This window comes from Momordica charantia, assembly GCF_013281855.1.
Source record: "Momordica charantia cultivar OHB3-1 chromosome 8 unlocalized genomic scaffold, Mcharantia_2.0 BLBB01000008.1, whole genome shotgun sequence".
Classification (NCBI taxonomy): domain Eukaryota; kingdom Viridiplantae; phylum Streptophyta; class Magnoliopsida; order Cucurbitales; family Cucurbitaceae; genus Momordica; species Momordica charantia.
In genome coordinates this window covers 23,697,565-23,706,978 of record NW_028275166.1, presented here as the reverse complement: position 1 = coordinate 23,706,978, position 9,414 = coordinate 23,697,565, and the positions used below count along the sequence as shown (strand labels likewise).

Genomic DNA, 9,414 nt, shown 5'->3' with positions numbered 1-9,414 from the left:
CAAGGTTTATATTATGTAACTATTTGAGTATATACCACTAAAAGCTAGTATATGTTTATCGTATCGTAAATTATGGGATAAAAATATATTTAATCATACTATTGCAAAAAAAAAAAAGGCGTGAAAGAAAACGCCGGAAAAAAAAACGAGAGATGAATTTTTTAAATTTTGATTACAAAAGTAAAAAAGTCGGTATTAATTGTGATAGGAGTAAAATATGAGATTTTTTATGTTGGGTTAACAAAAAAAAATATTTGAAATCCAAATATGGAAAAAAATTTGATAAAAACAAATCTAATCATTTAAAAAAAAAACAAATTTAATCGAATAAAATAATAATTAAGGGCGATATTGGAATTAATAAAAATTTAAAATATGAGAATCCATAAAAGTTTGAAAACTTAATGGGTGTATTTAGTTGTTAATAAAAAACAAAAATTTGAAAAGAAGAGATTCAATGAAATTTGGTAATTGAATCTTAATTTAAAAGATTATTAGGTCAAGTTTTACTACAATTACTTGAAATGCATTTGGATAACATCCTTTTTCGGCCAAACCAAGCAAAAAAAAAAAACATCCTTTTTTGATTGGGTATGGCTTCGACTATTCCTCAAGCCCACCAATTAGTTAATCATAGACATTTTAGTTAATGGTTCTATAGTGGATATACCAAGTTATCGTTGCAAAACCCCGATATATTATTACAGCAAAGGATGAAAAAAAATTGAGAGCACTGATTCAAAATTATCTTGATTCATCCCTCATGAATTGCCAAAACATTTGATTCTTCTGTATTTAGTAATGTAAGGACCGTTTCAAAGTGAAAAACAAAAAAAAGGAAAAAAAATTGGAATTTTAGTTGGAAGCTCATTTTGGTAATTTCGCAAGAAAAAAAATGAAAGAAATGAAAGTTTTTTTTAGGAAGGCACGTGTGTGTGTTGTTGATTAAAGAAGGTGGGTGACAGGTGTTTTAAAAAGAAAAGAAAAGGAGAGGAAGGAAAAGAATAAATAAAAAGAAAGAAAGAGAAAGCATAAGAACAGAAAAAGGAAAGAAAAGAAAGAAGTGTGAAGAAAAAAGAGAGACAACGTAGGAGAAGAAGAATGAACAAGGAAGAGAAAGAAATCGAAGGTGGTGTACGGCTAAGAGGAAGGAAGAGTTTTTTTTTAACCGGTTGGAGTTTTTGAAGCTTGTTTTTTGGTAAGTTTCAGTGTTTTAAACCATGAGATTCTCGAAAATAGACTCCTTTCATTTGTGGGTTTTGTGAAGGACAAGTTATTTGAGGTTTAAATTGTGGTTCTTGGTTGAAGAAAAAGAAAGAAAAACAGAGAAAGAGGATGGAAGAAAGGAAGAAAATCCGTGGGTTTTGGAGAAGAAAGAAGAAGAAGATGAATAGTTTTTGGGAAGAGAGAGAGAGAGGAATTTTTTTGAATAGAATTTAATTGAGAAAAGTAAAAATGAATTGGTAAAAGAAAGGGGAAATCACGTGAGAAGGTGAAAGGAAGAGAAATTCAATGGATTTTGGTGGGACCCACTTGTAAATGGTAAGCGAGAGAAAAAGGGTGGGTTGTTAATGAAGAGGGGGACTGAGTTATAAAATTGGATTTATGTGGATTAATTTGTAAGATAATGTAATTTAAATTGGAAACAAAAATATGTTGAAGTTAAATTGGATTAAAGCATGAATTTAATTTGGTATTGAATCGATATTTCAGGTCGAGCAGAAATTGGAATGGAGGACGACCGAGTTTGAAGAATTTGTGAGTGGTTATTTTATTAAATGGTTTTAGATACCTATTAATATAGAATTTATGAGAAATTACATATTATGTATGATTTAGCATTTCTGCTAAGAATGAAAGAAAATGTGTTTGTTCGAGAATTTAGAAATGTTTTTGAGAATTTAGAAATGTTGTATGATTTAGAGAAATATTTGAAGAAAGATATGAAATGTTATTTAGAAAGAGATTTCATAAAATGATTTTAGAATTTCATGAAATGTTTTTAGGAAGAAAGATTTTAGAAATGATTTGAGAAAGAAAGAAAAGTTCTTAGAAAGAAGGAAAGAAGAATTTTAGAACAGTTTATGAGATTGAGAAAGAAGTTTTCAAACCACCATGTTATTGTATCCAGGTGATTACCCGTATGCTATGTGAATGTTTTTCTATAGTATACCTAGAAATAGGAGGTCTTTGGGACCATTTTACTCCACGTGTTGAGAGAATTATTCTGCTATGCGTATTGAGATTACTCTATGCTAGTGGACCACTGCTGTGCGTATTAAGATTACTCTACGTTAGTAGACCAGAATAGAATATGGATACATGTGTGGTGTTGAGTTTTATCGATCTGTTTTATGTTTGAAAGAAAGAATGTTTTATATGTTTTACAATGTGTTTTAGAGCATGTTGAGAAGTTGGCGTAACTAGGTCGCAGGGGACGCAGGGGAATGCCGGGGCGATAAGGGCCAAATCCGGATTCCGAATCCTGGTCCGAATCCTGGACTTGGGAGCGTTGTCTTTTTGATTTGCCTATAAAGAAATTGTTGTTACAAGTTTGATTTTGAGAAGTTTACTGAGTTTTATGAAATGTATAACGTTGCTCTAGTTTTACCCGAATTTTATGGAATTTTAATGAGAATGTTTATTACTTCAGTTTTATGATGTTTGTTTTAAGAGCTGAATTTTCAGTTGTTTATGAAAGGAAGTTGACGACAATATTTTCTTATTAACTTACCACTCACTGAGATTCTCAGCTCACTGTTTATGTTTTGTTTTCCCACCAGGCTGTACCTGAGTATCTGAGTTTCAAGAAGAATTTAGTTCAGCTTCTGCCACCCCAAATAGTTCAAGAGTTACATATCTCTTTGTATGTAGTTTAGTTGGTTTGTAAGAAATTTTATCTGCATTCTGTTGATAGGAAAAAAATTTATAGAATGGTTGTTTGGTTAAGATTAATATTTTATTGTGCATCCATTCGGAGTTGTTAGTCAAAGTTCAGGTCAAAGGAAAGAAAGAAGTTGACCACTGACTTCGTAGTTAGTCGGGGTCTGTGTCGGCGCGACTCGTTCTAGGACTAGTCGGTGTTTGGGACGGGTCATGTCAAGTAATATATAAATACATTTGTAAATTAGGAAAGACTAAGTTTAATCTAAAGTTATATTAATTAATTTATTAGAATTTTGTATAATTATTATTTTACAATGTTATGTAATTTAAAATACATTATATTTTACATGTTTTAATTTTAACAAACATAAAATGAGTTTATAATATGAAGTAATATATTTATCAAAATTTTTATCATTTTTAATATAATTCTGCATCTTAAATTTTCAAATTTTGAATCTGAAAACATTGAAAACATTAAAAAGTCGTTTTCATAATTTTTAACTATTTGGATCATAGAATCCATAAATAGTTTTCAAAAGCGAATCTCGTCAAAAGCGTGAATCTGAAAACAAAAAGTTTCCAACTAAACAGGTCCTTAGTTATTTGTGAAATATTAGTTCTAAAATTATCCATTAAAGACATTTTCTCTAGCAAATATTGTGAAGTGTTCACGAGGACTAGAGCTCAATTTACTTATCATGAATCGGAATAAAAATCAATTACAATAGAAAAATTTAACCCACATTTATTTTAAGAGAATAAGAATCAAATTTTTATTTGATTCCATAGTATTTACAGGTGTGAATATAATCAATTAATTAGACACACCTCAATTTTGAGACCTTAAAAATGGGTATTCTCAGACCCAGGTAACGTTATTATTTCATGTTTCTTGTTCTCGTTTCTCATTTTTTGAGAAACAGACTTGTTTGGTAATCTATCCCGTTTCTCGTTTATAAATTATAAAGAAACTTAAAAAAAAATGGGACCAAATTTTGAAAACAACAAAAAGTAGTTTCGTTTTCCTTTTTTTTTTTTGTGTTTAGGCACGTATAGAGAACAAAATATTTGTTTGGTGAGTTGGTGCATGCATTGATTTGAGATTTATTTTTAATAATTTTTTATTTTAAACTTATTCTAAATATATATCAACCACAAAATTATTTTCAATAATAATGATTAGAAAATTGAAGATCGTCTCTTGAAGAAGAAACGACCTATGTCATTTTACACTTCTCCAATTACATGGCGTTATGTGTTTATTTTTTATTTTTTAATTCTGACATGTTGTCTCTTCAAGAAACAATATATGCAAATAAAAAAACAATATTACTACTTTGCAACGGTGGGTCTACACTTAATTTTAAATCTAAATTAAAGGTTTTAGATTCAAGTCTATATTCACTTTTTTTTTTCTTTTTTATTCCATAAAATGTTATATTGCAAATTGTTTTGTCTTTTGAACAAATTTAAATAAATGTTACCTATTAAAATTTATCTTTTCTTCTAAAATAAAATAACAACTAATTCTAAAATAATTAGTATTGAAAAAATATATTATTAGAAAATGTAATTAGGTGCTTTTAATTTTAAACTATGATTACTACATTAATATAATTCATTTCGTTTATTTAATTGGTAAAATAAATTATATCTTTTGTTCCAAATTTTTTTTAAACAATATATTTTTATTTTTTTTTTTTTTTGGAATTAGTAGTTATTTTATTTTAGAATAGATGATAAATTTTAATAGGCAATATTGATTTAAATTTAATTCATTTCGTTTACTCAATTGGTAAAATAAATTCTATCTTTTATTCTAAAATTTTTTTAAACAATATATTTTTATTTTATTTTTTGGAATTAGTTGTTATTTTATTTTTAGAAGAGAAGATAAATTTTAATAGGTAACATTTATTTAAATTTATATTTGTTTAAAAGAGAAAACAATTTGAAAATTATAAATTTATATAGAATAAAAAGAAAAAAAAATAACATGATGGAGATTTAAACCCAAGATCTCTAAATTAAAAATGAGGTGTAAAACAACTATAGCACAATAATAATTATATATTATTTTTTGCATATGTCATTTCTTTAAGAGACAACATGCAAAAATTAAAAAAAAAAAAACATGACGCCAGCGCCATGCAATTTGGGAAGAGTGAAGTCACATATACCACCTACAATTTTCCAAGCATTATTCTTGGAAATAGTTTGGTGGTTTAAAATAAAATATAAAAAAAAAAGCGAATTGATTTGCATTCTACTCCCCTTTGGCATCCTAGTTCAAATCTCATACATATCATTAATTCTTTTATATTTTATATTTATTAAATTAAAAATATTTTGAAAGTTTATTTTTTTTGTTTTAGAAAGTAAATATTTTGAAATTTAAGTTTTTTATTTAAGCTCTTATATTTTGTAAACAAAAATATATTTTCTATTTATTAAATTAAAAATATTTAGATTTTTTTTAAAATAATAATTTGTATGCAAATTATATTTTCTTTACTTAATTATATTCTTCTCAAGCGGATATTATACCTTTTCATATCATACTAAAGTATATTCAACTAAAAATAAAAAACTAAGCCAACACGAGTTAAGTCATATATCCTTGGTAATAAAATCATGTGTTCGAATTTCCACCCCATAAATTGTACTATGAAAATAAATATTTTGAAATTTAATTTTTTATTTAAGATATTATGTTTTCTAAACAAAAAAATATTTTCTATTAATTAAAGTAAAAATATTTCGAAATTTTATTATGTTTTTAAACTATAATTTGTACTTTTATATTGTAAATTATATTTTCTTTAATACATTATATTCTACTCGGGTGTATATTATATCTTTTTATATCATATCTACTCAATTTTATTTAACTAAAAATAAAAAATAAAGCCAACCTAAGTTAAGTCATATATCATCGGTAAAAAGTTGTGGGTTTGAATCTCCACCCTACAAGTTGTACTAAAAAAAACTAAAAATAAGACAATAAAGAGGAAATAGTTATCAAACAAAGAGGCCCCTCGTTTCTCTTCTATAACCTCATCGATCTCATTGGATTTTTGGGCCGAATAGCCATTTTTCCAAGACAGTTTGATTATTGTCCCTCTTTTGAAAACCTAGGTTTTTTTTATTTTTTTTATAACTTTTTGCTCATGTCACTTTTATATGTTACATAATTTGAAGATCTAAGTTTGTTCTTTGACTTCGAGGGTAAGTGTATATTACACAATTTCATACAAAAATCATATAAGCAAAAGCTTAGAAAACTTAGATTTTCAAATAAGGGACAAAAATCAAATATTGCCTTATAAAATGGGCTTTACTTAGCCCAAAAATCCAATCTCAGTCTCCCTCCTTATTTTGGGAACCTCGTACATTTTCAATAATTACTTCATAACTTTTATCATTTATCTCTTATCTATTAATGAGATTCATTACTTTTTAATTAATTGTTTTATAATTTTATTCTCTTTGTTCATTTATACCATAAACAATTTTTTTCTGCTTAACTATATATATATATATATATATATTACAAAACAGGAAATCAAAACAAAGCTTAAGAATGAGGCAAAGCTGAAGCAACATTTGTGCTCACCATATCCTCCAGCCATGTGGATAAGGAATATCTTCAATCCATACCCAAAATATTCGTTCTCAACCGCCCATTTCTCTCATGCACCAACTTTGTTGCATGCTCTAAGGCAAGGGAAAATTTTAATAAATTGCACGAATTTGGTCAAATCAATAACCCTCAAACAATCATCCTCAAATTAAAACAACTTTAAAGGCTACAGAAGTTGATGCGTCTGTTGGTTTTAAAGGTGTGAAAGAAAGTAAAAGTTATACATTGTGAATATGTTTATAACTACAGTGATTTTGTTTCTTTATTTGGTTAAAGTTACACGTTTGTAACTTTATATGTGTTAAAAACACATATATGTTAAACTTAAGTGATGAGTTTTTTACATTTATGTCTTAAAGTTACATATGTAAAAATGTTACATATATGTTTACTTTTATGTGAGATGTTACTTGTGTTGGACAATTATATATATTCGTAGTTTTCTTTGAGACATCAAACATTTCTTATTTGAGTTCATCCTCCTCTCACAAGAGTTTTCTCTTCTTCTGAGTTGTTGTTCTTATTTTTGTTGAGAGCAAGTATCTAAGAGTTGTGCTAGACTGAGTAGTTCGAGGCTACTGTTCTACCGGAGTTAGTCGTTGTATCATGCTGAAACGATCGCTGTAGTCTGCTATCAACTAGTGCAGAACGAATAATTGTCTTCAGGTTAGCGCTATTGAAGCGTGCCTCAACTATATTTATCAAGTTTCTGTGTTGTTCAAGTTGTCAGAATTTGTATTATTTGTAGCCAGTTACGTTGTAATCTGTTTGCCAGTATTACACAATTTATATATACAGTGTATATTTATCCAACAATCTAGAGACAATTAATCATGGCTGCAAACACTTCTACCAATGCTCCTGCGATGATGGGATCGACCATTGTCAAATCTCATGCTGAGAAACCATAGAAGTTCATGGGAAAAAACTTCAAGATGGCAACAAAAGATGATCTTCTACCTCACCACCTTGAATCTTGCTCACATCCTAAGGAGGTATGCCAAACTATTCCGCTAGAAGCAATCATTCCTGAAACTGAAGCTGCCAAGCGAGCATGATTGCATTCAGACTTTCTGTGTCGTAACTACACATCCTGAGTTACTTGGATGACACCTAATATAATGTCTACTGCAATGCCTTTGATACTTCAAGGCACTTGTGGGAGGCATTAGACAAGAAATATAAGTTGGAAGATGCTGGTACTAAAAAATTCCTTGTTGGAAAATTATTAGATTATAAAATGGTTGATACCAAGTTGGTAGTCAATCAGTTGGAAGAATTGCAAATTATCATCAGTGATTTGCATAGTGAAGGATTGGTCATTAATGAACCATACCAAGTTGCTGCTATGATTGAGAAATTGCCTCATACTTGGAGCGAATTCAAATGTTATCTCAAACATAAGCGAAATGAGTTGTCCATGGACAATCTTATTGTGAAACTTCGTATTGAAGATGACAACAGAAAGGGAGACAAAGAGCCAGGTAAAGTTAAAGCTAATGCACATATTGCTGAAGCTTCAAGACGTCATCCAAAAAAAAAAATCAATTCAAGACAAAGAATGTGAATCTTTGGCTAAGGAATGACGTTAACAAGCGCATTCGTGTAATCTATTGGGTTTGTGGCATGAATGGTCATATAGCTTCAAATTGTAAACACAAGAAGGGACAAAACTCCAATAACTAGGCCAACATTGTGGAAGATGACAACCTAATAGCTATCATCTCTGAGGTAAATATGGGCTCTGACACTAAAGACCGATGAATTGATACTGGTGCTACTAGGCACGTTTGTGGGGACAAATCATTATTCACCACTTATGAGAAGCTAGATGGTAGTGATAAATTGTACATGGGAAATGCTTCAACAACCTCAGTGGAAGGCAGGGGAAAAGTCCTGTTGAAATGGACTTCGGGAAAGATACTTACCCTTACTGATGTGTGACATGTGCTAGAGATTCGAAAGAATCTTGTGTTAGAAGCCCTACTAAATAAAAATGGGTTCAAGCTTGTATTTGAGTTAGATAAGTTTATTCTAACTAAAGGGGTATATATATGGGAAAGAGCTATCTGAACGATGACATGTTTAAATTGAATGTACTGGCACAAGTACCCAAGAACAATAATAATAATAACAACTATTCTACTTATATTATTGTTGTGTGATGTATGACATTATAGGCTGAGGCATGTCAATTATCATTCTTTACAAAGAATGGTAAGTTTAGGACTATTGCCTAATTTTAACATTGATAATAGACACAAATGTAAAATTTGTGTTGAATCAAAATTTTCTAAAAAGTCATTTTCATATGTGTAAAGAAGTAGATTTAATCCACAGTGATGTATGTGATTTGGAAAGTACTCCACAAGAGGTGGTAAGAGATACTTTGTCACATTCATTAATGATTGTAGTAAATATTGCTATGTATATTTATTACATAGTAAAAATGAGACCTTAGATGTTTCCAAAATATATAAGGCAGAAGTTGAAAATCTAACTTGAGAGGAAAATAAAAGTGCTTAGATCAGATAGAGGTGGTGAATATGAATCATCATCACTTTCTGAATTTTGTGAAGTGCATGGTATAATCCATCAAACTACGGCACCTTATACACCACAACAAAATGATGTACCTAAAAGAAAGAATCGAACTTTTAAGGACATGGTCAATTGCATATTAAATATTTCAAGTTTACTCTATAATTTGTGGGGGGAGGCTTTGCTTACTGTAAATTTTATCTTAAATAAAATTCCACATAAGAAAACTAATAAGTCACCTTATAAAGTGTGGAAAATGAAGTTACCATCATATAAAATACTGAAAGTGTGGGGGTGTTTGGCAAAGGTATAGGTTCCTTTACAAAAAATGACAAAACTTG

General features: G+C 29.1%; 1 long non-coding RNA gene across 1 annotated transcript; it reads left to right on the top strand.

Annotated features, from left to right (window-relative positions):
- Window positions 1-947: 947 nt before the first annotated feature.
- LOC148209823 (uncharacterized) lies at window positions 948-3,187 on the top strand. The gene is made up of 3 exons (XR_015793039.1): window positions 948-1,198; window positions 1,714-1,758; window positions 2,784-3,187. It is a non-coding gene; the product is annotated as an uncharacterized LOC148209823 (long non-coding RNA).
- The last annotated feature ends 6,227 nt before the right edge of the window (window positions 3,188-9,414 follow it).